This window comes from Pteropus medius, unplaced genomic scaffold (assembly GCF_902729225.1).
Source record: "Pteropus medius unplaced genomic scaffold, Ma_sr-lr_union100, whole genome shotgun sequence".
In the NCBI taxonomy this organism is placed as follows: domain Eukaryota; kingdom Metazoa; phylum Chordata; class Mammalia; order Chiroptera; family Pteropodidae; genus Pteropus; species Pteropus medius.
Genome location: NW_024349803.1, coordinates 1149848 through 1164818, shown reverse-complemented (window position 1 = coordinate 1164818; position 14971 = coordinate 1149848). Strand labels below are relative to the sequence as shown.

General features: G+C 42.3%; 1 pseudogene; it reads left to right on the top strand.

Moving 5' to 3' along the window:
* Positions 1 to 1328: 1328 nt before the first annotated feature.
* Positions 1329 to 1447, top strand: LOC120582490 (uncharacterized; annotated as a pseudogene).
* The last annotated feature ends 13524 nt before the right edge of the window (positions 1448 to 14971 follow it).

The window sequence follows — 14971 nt, the reverse complement described above, 5'->3', positions numbered from 1 at the left end:
CTCTTATTATTGTTGATGTCATTGTCAGTCAATGAAATAATGCCTGACACAGCACATAACATTCTAAAGGGCCCAACAAATGTTATTGTTATTATTATCATTTTCATTCTAATTCTAGGCACTTAGAATAGCACATGCAAAGGCACTGAAATTTAGAGTAGAAGGGAAGATGGGAGACAGAATCCTGATCACCTAAAAAGCTTTGCTCCAGCCAAAGTGAGCTGCCGTCTCAGGCCTTGCAATCTCCCTTATAAGGCCTTTGCTGTTCCCTCTACCTGGAGCACCCTTCTTTGTCCTTTCATCCCACCTTTCCTGGTCACCTTCAACTCATCCTTCAGGTCTTAACTTAGATGCCCTATGGTCTGAATGGAGTCAGTGTGGGCTGAGTGCAAGAAGCCAGAGACTGAACTCATGTCTCTGCCACTGGCAGCCAGACTCCTCTTCCCCAAATCCAGCCACACTAGATGCTACCCCTTCCCTGAACACACTGTACACCCTCAAGCCTCCAAGCTTCTGATCATGGTGTTCCCTCTGCTGGGATCCTTAGTCCTTTTCTCCTCATCTCTTATCCCTAGTGAACACTTACTTGTCAAGGCTCAACTCAAACATCTGTAAAGCGATTCTAGATATTCTGCATGGAAGAGGCACTTTGCTCTGTTTCCCAAGAGCATGTGGTCCTCCGGCCACAATGCTGGCAAAGCACTTATCATGGTGCGTTAGAATAAGTGTTTGCCGAATAGATGAACAAATGGTGGGGTGGACAGCAAGCCCACTCTCATCCTTTCCAATTCTTCAAATTCTCTTTATGCTCTTCCAGGAAGCCCCACATGACTGCTCTAACCCACTGACCTCCTTTCATCTTCTTTAACTTTTACAGTTTAGCCCCTAACTATATTCTAACTGTTGTGTGTAAAAGTATCTGTCCCTTGGAATACAGTAAATTCTTTGAGGGAAGAACCATGTCTTACATGTTCTGTTTTTTCACTTGTTTACTCATTCAACAAGTATTTACAAAACACCTGCTTATATGTCACGATTAGGGTCTCAGGCTCTAGAGAGACAGTGAATTAGAGTCAGGCCTTGTTCCGACAGACCAGTTAGGATAATTAGTCAGGATAAACCAGACTATGCTACAGTAACAAAAAACTCTGAAACCTCAGTGACATAACACATGAGTAGTTTATTTCTCACTTGTGATGCATGCTTGTTCTGGGTCCTCTGATCCAGTCACCCAGAGACCTAGGTTAAGGAGTCCCTACCATTTTCAAGCTGCACCCACTGGAACATGTGACCTGCTTAGGTACCATGGCAGGAGAAGAGAAACTGGAGTCTATGGCCATGCCACCCTGAACAAGCTCGATCTCGTCTGATCTCGGAAGCTAAGCAGGATCGGGCCTGGTTAGTACTTGGATGGGAGGCCACCTAGGAAAACCAGATGCTGTAGGCGTGAAAAACAAAAAATAAGGGATTGTAAGCTGACAAGTTCCTTGCAATCTGTGAGATCAACCAAGGGTTGCCTCGCCTAAAAAATAAAATAAATGAATGAATGAATAAATAAATAAATAAATAAATAAAAAAGAGAGAGAAACTGGAGAATCGTGCATGGGTTTTAAACTGCTTCAGCTAGGAGGGATACACATCACTTCTCACCATCCATTGGCCCAGACGAGTCACATGGGCCTTCCCAAATGCAAGGGAGGCTGGGAAGTACAGCATTCCTCTGGAAGAAGAAGAGAAGTAGACATCAGTAAGGTCCCCCAGTCTGTTCCAGGGGACAGAATTTAACAACTAATCACATAACTATTTAATTAGTTTCAGAAGAGCTACAAAAGATTTGAGATGTCTGGGGAGTAAGTAAGTGAAGATCAAGAAGAACTTCCCACAAGAAGGAACATTTAAGCTGAGACCACGAAAGAGATAAAAGAGCGTTTCTGGTAGAGAGAACAGTGTGTGAAGTTTCTGAGGTGAGGAGAAGTTTGCTATATTGAGGGGCCAGACAGGACAATGGACCTCGAGTGGAATAAGAGAGGACTACAAAATGACACTGAAGGCTGGACATTCCGGGGGGGGGGGCCTGGCAAGGAGTTAGGATTTTAGCTTTAGAGCAATAGGAAGTCATGGAGAGATAGGTGGTAAACAGAGAAATGACGTAGTCAGATTTCTTTTCAAAAGGTCCATGTGGCTACTGGGGAAAGAATGGGCTGAGATGGGGGCAAAGCCGAAAAGCAGGGCAGCCAAGAGGGAGACTTTCAAAGTCTTTCAGCTGAACAATAAATAGGGATGGCTTGGATCAGGTGGCACTATTAGCAGTGAAAAGAAGTAGACCAATGTGGGCCATTTTAAGGACTCAGTGTCACCAGGACTTGGTGACTAATTGAAGGGAGTGAAAGGGGAGTGAGAAAGCAGGGGACTCCTGGATTCTACAGCCTCCATCATGGCAAGCACGAAGCTGGCTTCACAGCATTACATGCCCAGCCTGCCCACAGTGGGACCATGATGCTCAGAGATTTTCACCTTCTTCTCCTTGCTCTCTGCTCAAGCTAGCTGCCCCTTTATCCATAAGCCTGGGGTAGGCCTTCCATCAGAACTAAGAAAACCTCAAGCTCCAACTGGACTCCCACAGGAGCCCTAGGAGGGAGGCGGGCAGGAAGGTCAGCCCCATTTTACAGGTGGGAAAACTGAGGCCCAAAGAAGGAAAATAGTTGGTTTAAAGGTTTCAGGGCCAGGCCTCCAGCTGAAGACCTATAATGTCTAGTCCAGAGCTCCTTTCTCTGTAGTGTCCTGTGCATGGTGGGTGCTACATGGCGTTAGCTGAATAAACGAATGATTGAACATGTGAGTTCTCTGTCCATTCAGCCTCTTCACCATGCTCATTTTGCTTCTCTAAAGCAGGCCATAGAGTTCAGAGTTTTTAGGTTTAGGCGTCCAGTGGAGCTGTGTTTAAACCCTGGCGTGGTCACCTGTAGGCTGGTGACTTTATACAAGTTTCTTCCCCTCTCTGGGCCTCAGTTTTCTCATGTGCAAATTGAGCACGATAATATCTACTTCAGAGGGCAAGTATTAAATGAGATTATGTATGGGGTGGGCCATAGTCATGTTGGCTACCTGTATTTTGGGGACACACTCCCTCCTTACTTGCCCTGGAAAATCTTCCCTGAGAACACCACCTCTCATTTCTCCACTCCCAACAGCAACTTCTCAAGCCCTTCTCATCTGTACCATCCAAACTATAACACTGAGGAAAAGTGTCATTTAAATCTCAAACTGGCCATTTCGCCTTCTTACGGTGGTGGCATAATCTATATCAATGTGAAACAGAATCTGCCTATGCTCTCCTCCTCACTTTTGGCAGGGATGGGGCGGAGAAGGAAAAACTTCTACTGATTTCTCTGAGAAGACTGAGTATTTGACCCTCTGTTAAGCAGAGATATTAATGGAGTGTGAGGTATACTGAGGTTGTCCACGAGCTGAGCAGGAGATGGACACCTAAATTGCTCTACACGATAAAATGATGAGGATTATGGCCCCCAAGTCTCTACGTGGTCTGGCCCCTGTCAAAGCTCTCCATCCTCACCTAGGACCGCTTTCCCCCTTGGCTGCTGTGTTTCAGATACACAGGCCTCCTGTGAGTTCTTGGAAGGCGTGCTGCTCTCTTTTGCCACATGGCCTTTGCAGTCCCCTTCTCTTGGCATGTGCTCCCCCACCTGACCACATCCACAGTGTCCCATCACCTAATGAGCTACTCACTCAACACATCACGGCTCATAGCCACATCCTTTCGCTACCTTTGGGATGCTCCATTGCCCCATGGACTTCGCCTTGTCTGCACACTTATCCCAGCTATAATTCTGCACTCAGATGTCTAATCCCAGGATTTAACATCAGACTGTAAACTAGGTACTCAATACGTAGTTGTTTTTTCATGCGTCCAATAAAAAATGATTGAGATTAAATATCTGTTCATCAGAAAATGAACAAGCTGAAATATGAGAGCATCATCTTGAAATGTGGGGATGATCAGGAAAATGGGAGAACTTGAAGAGAGAGGTGGCCAGTGGATAGGTGGCTACAGGATATGTAAAAATAGAGATAACATCATTCAACTTTCTGCCTTTTGCATTCCCATGAAACAAACCCCACTCTGTTTCTAGAACCTTCAGTAAAATGAGGGGCATGCTAAATGTTAGGTTGGCACTGGGTTGCGTGGACTGGCACTGAGCAGAGAGTAAAGATGGGCAGAGAGTAAAAGTACACCAGGAATAGAAAGTCAGAGCTGGAAGTGACCAGGACTTTGTAAATCGCTGGATTTGAAGAAATCTTGGAGACATTGTTGGATTTCCACAAAATGTGAGATAGGAAATTCCAGTTGTTTTTTGATTTAAATCTCAAAAGACTAAGAATCTGGGCTTTAAACAGGAAGAATGTTGAGACTGATTAGCAATGTCTGTCATGAACAGTGACAGCTGGTTACATGGCCAGCCTTATTCATGGGCTCCCAAGTCTGCAATTTATCTTAGTGTTTGCTTAACCAGAAGGTCAAGACTAAGTCTTAGACATCTTTTATGTCTCTACCATTAGTAGTGAGCTGGGGGTTGTGGAGTGCGGGGAGATGGCAAAAGGAAGAGCAAGAGGCAGGGCAGAGCAGAGCCAGCAGCGGGTCAGAGCCCCAACCAGGCAGAGCAGTACATGTGGGTCCAGGTCCTGACTCTATTAAATAACCTCAATGAGCTGGGGCAAGCCACGTTGCATCTTGGGCCTCAATTTCTTCAACTGCGAAATGCGCCAATGGTAACTGTGGCAAGCTGTAGGTGAAAAGCATGAGTGTTTTGAGATCAGATACACAGAGTTCAAATACTGGCTCCCACTAGCTTTAAAACCTGAGTGCATCTCAGTCTTCTCATTTATAAAACGAGGATAACAATCCTCATTTCACAGGGCAGTGAGTCAGGATTAGAAATTGTGTGCACCACCATTTACCAACTATTTGCTATAAGTGAGGCATCTTGCTGGGCTTTTTATGGGCATGATCTTACCTAGAGAATGTAGAATGCCCAGCACAGTGCCCAGGACCTGCTCAGTGCTCAGGGAGTGTCAATTCTTCTTTTCCTGTAGGACCTAAAGAGTACATGGGAGTGAAAGGGCTTTATCATCCACAAATTACCTTCAGAAAGTGATAGAAGTAACTATATTTACAGCCCTTCTTTTTAGCTGGTCTCTGACAATCCCCCAGCCCTGGGCTGTCACAGCAGATCTGGACCTGGCTCTCTTTTATGACTACTAGAGGAAAAGGGCAGAAGTGCTATAATGAAAGGGCAATTACCTTCCCTTATAATTACCATTTGCAGTAATTAAATAATAATAGCCTTTTGTAGGCCCTAGGAACTCAAAGCAACCCACATAGATAACATCTAGTTCCTTTCTGCCTGGAATTGTGTGCCCACAGGGACGGAATGGGCAAATCGAGGCAAGAAAAGGAATAAGGCCCACTACCCTAAGTCACACAGGGTCATGAAAAGATCCTTAAAGAAGTGACTCGGAGTCTGGGCAGATGACTGGGGACCTGTGTTTTGGGTAATGACTCTACTGCTCACAGGCTGTGTGGCTATGGATGGCGCTCACCTCCCTCTCTGGGCTTCAGTTGTCTCGTATGCAAAATAAGATGGAGCAAACACTAGACCTGACACAAATCTATTGTTCTAGACTTTATTCCATTCATACATAATATTGAGCAATATTTTTGCATTATTCAGGTTGCAAGAGATAGAACTCCATCTCAGGATAGCAAATAAGCAGAAAAAAGGGGGTTGCTGGTTCACAGAATCTAAGAAAAGTTTGAACAGCCAAGCTATGCGAGAAGCAGTGGTCTTGGGAAGAATCAGACTAGGGACTGGGACACCTCAGGCCTCCCTCCTCTCTGCCTCCCTCAAATATCAGCTTTATTCTTTCTCAACCTTTCTCTAGAGTGCAAGAAACATGGATCCCAATAGCTACCCCAACTGGTAGTCAGAGCTTCAGTCACCTAAGGGAGTCTATTCTCATTGGCCCTGTTTGACAGATGGCCATTCTTGGACCAATCAACTACAGCCAGTAGGACAGGGTCTAATATTCATGGGAATGTTAGGAGTAAGAGAAGAGGCAAGGACCGGAGGAAATAGGGGACACTAGGCTGGTAAAATAATAGTCACTCGCTAAAACAAAATGTGGCCTGTAGGAGGGTGAAAAGGAAGTGTCATAAAACCAAAGCCATGGTATAAATCACCGGGAATGAAGAAATACTGGAGGCTCGCCTGGCAGGGGGAAGGGGAGAATGGTACAGGTTTGACTTCAGAGCCCTTCGCCAAAGTGGGGAGAAGCAGTTTCCAGGCTTTTCGATGGACAGCGATTGGTGCTGCCTGGCAGACCTCTTTCTTCTGCTGGCAGCAGCAGCCCTGTTCTTGAGAGGAATTTCTGTGCCTCTTATTCCAACCCGGTGGCTCTAGTGGAGACTGGAGGGTCACATAACCAAGCCAGGCCAACCAGAAGCCTTCTCTCAGCCTTCCCTTGGGCAATTAAGTCAATGGCCCCAGAAGAAGCCATCTAAGAGAATAGAAATCCTGGGCTGAGAGGGGCAGAGTCTTCCAGCTTCCGGTGGCTCCAGGCATCCCTCAGCTTGTGGCGACATCACTCAAATCTCTGCCTTCATCTTCACATGGCCTTCTTCTTCTGTCTCTTACAAGGAGATTTAGGTCCTGCCCAGGTACTCAAGGATAATTTTACCTCAAGATCTTTAACCTAATTACATCTGCCAAGACTTTTTTTCTAAACAAGGTCCTATTCACAGATTCTGAGTTAGGGCATGGATATACCTTTTTGGAGGGCTACCATGTTTTAACGCACTACAGCAGGCTTATATCCTTGTAATCAAAAGAACCCTCACTCATACATGCCTCGGGGTTAGGCATGGAGCAGTCCGCCCTACATTGTTCTGATCCTGGACTCTGAACAACATTTTAAAAAACGAATTCCAACTCTTTTCAAGGCACGTGATCCCTCTCTGAGCCTTAGTTTTTGTTTTCTACCTATCGGCCTGAGACTAATATCTATCCACAGGGATGCTGAGTAGATTACAGAAAGTGCCACAAGTCAGACCCAGTCTTACAGTTCACGCTCAGCCCTAACAGTGGACAGAATACTAAGGTCACCATGAAGGAGTAGCCCTTTTCGTGAATAAGCCATGTGACACTTGGCTCATTCACTGGGTTCCCAAGATTATGACGCTCTGGACTTGACATAACCATATTTTTGTTCCTGGAGAGCTAGCGATTAGAGCCAAGTCCATCAGCTTTGTAGAAGGACAGGAATCTGAAGCCCGATAAAATGAGGTTCGTAGTCATGTAGGAAAATCTCAGAGATAAAGAAAACACAATATTGATAGCTGTTCCCTACTGGGTGCCTCCTCCACATTTGGTGCCAGGCCCACACTTGGGTCATTGACCCCTCCTTTCATCCCCACCACCATCTTGTGAGGCAGCTCTGGTGATCCCCATCTCACACACAAAGTTGCTGAGGCTCAGAGAGATGAAGTCAGTGGTGCAAGGCCACACAGCAAGTGAATAGTGAGACCTGATCCCACTCCATCTCTGTGCCTGTCTCCTTGACTGTGGTGCCTCAACAAAACTAATTGCCCCTTGAGTGTCTGCTCCCCAAACGCAGTGGCATCAGGGCACTTAGAAGCACAGTGAGATAGCTTGCTGAAATATTAAGGATCTTCCCCCCACAAAATGTCCTTGTGACCTTAGTCCTTCGTCCATCCAACTTTGATTCATAGTTGTATGCCTGGTGGCTAAGACAATGCCTAGCACACAGTGGGCCCTCAATAAATATTTGTCAAATGAATGAATCCAGTTAGCTAGAGCATTCTCGTGGTTAGCTCCTGGAAAGAGAATGGCATGATAACACAGATGACAAAGAGCTTGCAGAGCTCACGTTCTTTTGGTGCAGGCAGGGAGGAAATCCCTGCAGGTTTGTCTGAGGTGTGTCTAGGCAGACACACCTGAGACAGCCTCAGGACTGCTACTGCAGCCTCAGAAAGGGGAGCACAGCTGAGAAAGGCTGGGGGTGCGGGTGAGGGGCCTGGAAGGGCTGAGGGGGCTGGAAGTCCTCATTGAGGCTTAGAACACACAGGGGCTGCAGAGAAGCTGTGACACCACACTGGCCACATTGTCCAAGCTTGCATCCTTGTTCTGTGTGAACTTGGGCAAGTTCCCTAACCTCTCTGTGCCATGTTTCCTAATTCATAACATGAATATGACTTCGTAACACTTCCCACTTCATAGGACTAGTGTGAAGAGGAGCTGCATGCCAGGCACTTTGGCCACTCAAATGGATATTGTTATCAGCACATGAACTGAGCCGGCACCTACTGCAGAAACAGATGTGAGGATTTTTCCTGTAAGGGGCAACCCTTGATTACCTTCCTCCCAGCACAGCAGGGGGCTCATCAGAAACCAGGAGACCCCCAAGGGAGCTCTCCCATGTGCTACAGTGTTGGAGCTCATGACCCCAGGTGCTATCCAGCCTGCAAAGTCTGCAAAATGAGATAGTGTTTGTAAAAGCTCTTTGCAAAACAGAAAGTGCTCTAGAAATTTTAGCAATTATTCATAGGAAATGCATTCCTGTTTTCCCCATCCCATCTCTCGACTGACAACTCTTTCCCCAGTCTTCAAATCCAAATCATGGACACTTTTTCATCTTTCTTTTTTGTAAAAAAATGCATTTATTTTTTTCCATCATAAAAGCAGTGCATGCTCATGATAGATACATTTGAAAATACATAAAGTCAAAGAAAAGGAGTGAGGAATGTTCTTTGGGCCCATGACCTAGTGATAACTAATGGTTCGATGTATTCCCTTTCATGTTTGGGGGGGTGGCAGGCATTTTTATAAAGGCATTTTTACCAAATATGATCATCTTACAACACACAAACTTACATATAATTATTTTAAATATATCTTTTCTTATTATGATATAGGAATAAAAAGAGAAAGAAAAATAAATAAATACTAACCAGAATCCTCCAATTCAGATGCAATACGCCCCCAGGTCCCTCCCTCAACTTCTTGCCTGATCCTTTTCTAAAGACTTGCAGCTTTTGTATGGATGTTTTTAAAGGACTGAGGAGAAGCAACACTCTGGCTCCCCAAAAAGCAACACCCAAGCTTAGAAACTCAGCTGCCTGTTTCTTCTGGTTGCAACATACCTTGTTTCTGACCCAGGGGCAGGAGGGCGGGAGGAGGAGACAGTCACACCATGTACTTTCTTATCAGATATCACCAGAGGTTTGCTAATTGCACTTCTTGCCCCACCGCCATCACTTTCCCGTCAGCGGGCAGCCTTGATTCTGACCAAGGGATGATTTTCAATCCTGGTTTTCCACGTCTTAAGGAATTTTTGTCTTTTTCTGAGTCTTCATAGTATGTTAACGGGTGTATCACTAACTGCTTACTGAAATCCACTTTAAAAGTGTGTCCTTATCCTAGTTGACCTTTTGTGCCATTTGTCCCCAGTGACAGACACTTCCTCCTGCTTGAAATTCTTACCTCCCTTGACTTCTGTGACACCTGTCATTGAACTCTCCCTTGGCCCCTCTGATTCTTCCTTTTTGGTTTATTTTTCTGACTTTTCTTGCTCAGCCAGCTCTTAAATCTTAGTATCTCTAAGTTCATCCCTCTCTCTGTGTGATTTCTTCCATCCCTCCCGTGACTTGTACAAGGTTAATTCTCCCACCTTCATCTGTGGCTCCAGCTCCATGACCACACACCCAGGGGCTGGCTGTACACTCCCCTGATTATCCTTCAGGAATCTGACATTCCACCTGCCCACAGCCTCTTCGTTTTCTTTCCTCCAAATTCTTCTTGGTGAATTGATATATTATCATATTCATTGTTTTCTTTTACCCTCTTTCCATTCACCTACGATAATGGCTCAGCGTCATCCTCTCTCCTTTACCCCACATACCACTGTTTGGAGTTTGTGTTTTGGGTGGTTTCTTTGTTTTGGGGTTTTTTTTGTAAATTTTCATTTTGAAATAATTTCAAGTTTACAGAAAAGTTGCAACAATAGCACAAGATACTCTCAAATATCCTTTACCCAGTTTCACCAATTGTTTACATTTTGCCTCATTCACTCTGTTTTTCTCTCTCTCTATATATATAACTATCTATCTCTTCACACATACACATATTCATATGGAAACATCCACTAAATACTTCAGAGCATATGTCCTAAGAACAAAAGAAGTCTCTTAAGGAACAATAATGTGATCATCAAAAATAGTCAATTTAGCATTGATACAATTCTGCTGTCTGATACATAGTCCATGTTCAAATTTTGTCAATTATTCCAATAATGTCGTTTATAACTATTTTTCCCCAGTCCAAGATCCAATCCAGGATGGTACATTGCCTTTAATTGTCATATCTCTTTATTCTACTTTATTTTTTTTTATGGTGACATTGGTTAATGAAATCCAGTATCTTTATTCTACTTTAATCTGAAACAATTCTGAGCCTTTCCTTGTCTCTTTTGACCTTCACATTTTTGAAGATTCATGGACAAGTTATTTTGTAAAATCTCTTTCAATTTCTGTTTGTCTGAGGTTTCCTTATGTTCAGAATCAGATAATACAGTTTTGGGTAGGAATACCATCGAAGGCTGTATCCTTCCCTCTCAGGGTCTTACTTAAGGTATTTGACCCCCAGAACAGATCTTTTTTTATTAACACTCCCTTCTTCTATATGGTGCAATTATTTTCAGAAGTAATCATGACATGATATGAATGATAATAATGCCCCAGCAAAAAACAAACAAACAAACAAACAAACAACATAGAAATCCCAGTAAAATTGTGAGAAAATCAAATACTAAAAAATATTCTAGGACATGAAAGAAAAAAATAATTAATGGATTAATGATTTTTAATATCATTAGTGTCGTTTTAGAAGAAGGGAGGAAAAACATATATCTACATATTGGTTTGTCACAGAAATGCATAATAACCTTACTCTTTCTGTTCTGGTGCCTTAACTGCTATAAATTTCTCATACCTTTATCAGAATCAATCTTATTCATACGTTCATGTTCAATACAAAGTGTAGCCAGATTTGCAAATCTGTCTTCACTTATAGTTGATCAAAAAATACTTTTAATTAATTTTAATGTAGAAAAATTTATTTCATATGAATCAACGGATAGTTAGAAAAAGTCATAAACATAGAGGTAAGTTTGGGAGAGACTCATAAAAATCCCCTTTTGCAATGAATCTGAGAAATTGTAGTGCTACCTCTGGCTTTCTGTCTTTGGGATTGATACTGGCACAAACATCTCCACAATCAAAAAAATTTCCACTAAATTATATTCACCAGAAAATTTATCAAATATTCCTAATACGCTTGGTTAAGAAAAACAACTTCCGAAGTTTTTCTTCTTTCGCCAAAACAGACAAAATGGCTGAAAATTGACATTATTCGATCCCTGTTTTTTAAGAGTATACAGTTCTTGGTGAAAATGATTGTGGCCTTCAAACATGTTCCTTTTATTTCTTTTAGCAGAATAAAACCAGCATCTTCTGCTATTTCTTCTGGATCTCTTCTTTGAAACATGGTTTTTTTTCTATGTAAATATTCACTTCTTTACATTTGTTGTTGCATAGTTAATGGCCTTTTCCACAACTTCTGTTCACCTACCTGCAAGAAGCAATTTTAAAGCTTGATGTTTTACTGTACCATCATCAAGGATGATCCCAGCTGATTCAAATATTTTTGTGCCTGATTGCCCTCACCTCAAACTTCACACTTGATAAAAGATAACTCAGGAAAAAATTGTCACATACAGCAAAGAGCAAAATCTGCACTGATCCCCTTTGGATCACACAGTTCTTCAAAGGTTGGGGTTAACTTTTCAAAGATTGTCTTGACTGCAATGCATAGTTTCATGTGGAGCAATGGTTTTGTCTGGGGAAGTCTTTTCACTGCTCTTCATTCTGCAGCATTTTCCATCATCAAGTGAGCCTGAAAAGAACGACTACCTCTTTTCTAAAGTTCCAAAAAATGTCACGCATGAGGAAGAAACTCCAGGTGGTCACATAGAATGTGAGAATTAAACTAACTCAAGTTCAATTTTCTTTGCCATCATTCTGCTATTATTGCTTATATTAAACCCACTATTTAAACACAAGGACATGTAGGACCACAGGGCTGCTGTGGAAGCACAAACTGCTCCAAAGTTATTTTGAATGGTTAAAAAACTGAAATTAACTTATTCTTAAAAAAAAAAAAAATTGCAGTGTTCACATATGCCAGAGCCAACCATATAACTAAGAATTTTCCAAATAAATATTCACTTGGAACCCATCGTTTATTAAAAGATAAATAATTAAAATATGCTAATTTGAAGCATATATATGTGTGTGATGTATATGTGTATACGTGTATGTGTATATAATTAAATATATACTAATATAATTAAAGATAGATATAATTAAAACTCAAAAGCAATAGCAACAATTGCTTAGATATTTTCAGGGAAGACTTTTTTTTATCACCAAATTGCTGGCACATAGTGATAATGAAAAACAAATCAATTTTAGTTAGTTTTACTATTTTTAAGTTCTTTAGAAATACAATTCGCCTCCTTACTGCCTGCACCCAGGCCAGTCGGACTCCTTGCCACATAGCCACTCCCTGAGCCCATCACTGGTCCTGTGCACCATATTAGAAACCACACTATGTCAGCTCAGCCCGGTATTGATGATGCTTGTTTCCATCACTGAGTAAAGGCAGAGGCCACAGTAAAGTTACCATATTTCATTTGTAACTAGTAAGTAACATGGGGGAGATATTCTTGGATCATATTAATATCTTATTCCTTCTCAGGCTTTCACCCCCTAGTTCTATCATGCTAAATGATTTTCTAACTTCCAAATTTTCTCAAATTTAGTAATTGGCATTCTATAGTAAAGAAAATCACTATCTTCTCTCCTCTTTATTTATTTGCTTATTTATCTATATCAGTATGGACTTATAGATTATTTTTTTCAATGGGTTATAATCCAATATTATCTTTTATTATTTTGGTTTTTAAATTGTCCCTGATTTGACCAGTGGGAAAGTCTTTGAGTGAGTTCCTGTGTCCTTTTGACATGTCCCCATAATTCCTTTGAGTACTTCCTTACTTTCTGTTGTATACCAATACAACAAATGTATATAAACATGTGTCTGTATACCAGCATGTGCCTATGGTCCAATATGTATGAGTATCAGGAAAATGACCTAGGAGACCTCAGAGGGAAGGTTGGGGGCACCCATTACAGGCCATGTGTGGGATCTTCCCGAAAATATTGGGGCAAGAGATAGCAAATCTGCAATCTACTTTAAATTTCGTCTGCGACTCTTCACCAGAGTGAGTTTGCTGCCACTGTTCCTTCCAGTGGTATAATTATCCCTGTTTATAATACTCTATTGTTAACAGTATATGATAATAGTGAAGCAGGTACAAATTGGGGGTTGAGGTGAGTGTTGCCTGGCTCACAGTGGTTCTCCCAGTGCTAATTCACCATGCGGATTTCCCACTCCCCCAAGCAACACACCCCATTTGGAAAACCATTCCTCCTGTATTTGTCTACTCAGACTACCCTAACAAAATGCCACAGACTGGCTGGCTTAAACAGCAGAAAATTATTTTCTCATAGTTCTGGAGGCTAAAAGACCCGAATCAAGGTGCTAGAAGGGTTGCTTTCTGGTGAGACCTCTCTCCTTGGCTTGCAGACAGCAGCTTCTCACTGTATCTTTACACGGTCTTTTGTCTATGTGTGAAACATTGAGAGAGAAAGTTCTGGTGTCTCTTTCTTTTGTAAAGATTCCAGTCCTACGGTTTAGGGCCCCATCCTTACGACCTTATTTAACCTTAATTACTTCCTTAAAGGCCCTATCTCCAAATGTAATCACATTGGAGGTTAGAGTTGCAACATATGAATTTTATGAGAACACAATACAGTCCATAATACCTGTCTTTGCTCTGGCTAAGTATCTTTTTACTCAACCCTGACTTCCGGGTTGCATTGATTAGCTGAGAAGGCAAGTACCTGACTGAAGTTTGGCCAATCACAGCACCTCATTCTCCTCAGCTATGGCGGTTGGGCCAGCCAAAGTCACATGACTCAAATTATCTTTCCAAGGGAATTATTTTTTCAATTTACAGCAGAGGTCCCCCTTTTTTTTAAATAAAAGGCTAGATAGTAAATTTTTTCAGCCTTGGTCTGAATGGGGTCTTCTTTCCAACTATCAATTCTATGCTAAACTCTGTCCTTGCAGGTGAAAGCAGCCAAGATAATATGTAAAGGAATAGTCTTGGCTGCATTTGGCCTTTTGTAGGCTGGAGTTTGCTGGCCGTGATCCACAGAATAGAATAATTGATAAAATGTGAGCTTATTTTGTGGCTTTCCCCATTCAACTCATGGCTTCGTCACTTGCTAGCTTTTAAAAAATAAATGTATAGTATTTCATATAAGTGCCTCAGTTTCCTTATCTATAAAATATAGACAAAAGGGTAACTTTGTGTTAATCAGGCTGGGCGATGATAGCTGCTGTAATTTACCCCAATATCTCAGCGGCCTAGCACAACAAAAAGTTATTTCTTATGCCTCCACTGCTGATTGTCAGAGGCAGGTGGCACAGCTAGTGTCAGCTCTCCTTGTGAAATCGTTTAGAGACCCATGTTCGTTTCACCATGTGGTTTCACCATCTTTAACACATGGCTTCAAGGTTGCCCTGTCCCCACTCAGCACACTGGCAGATTAAAGAGAGAGCACAGAGAAGGAGTATTCACTGTGAACCGCCTTAGACCATAGGTCACTTCCAAGCACACTCCATTGGCAATAACTAGTCACATGATCCCACCTAGATACAAGGGTGTCTGGGAAATGTAGTTGACTTAT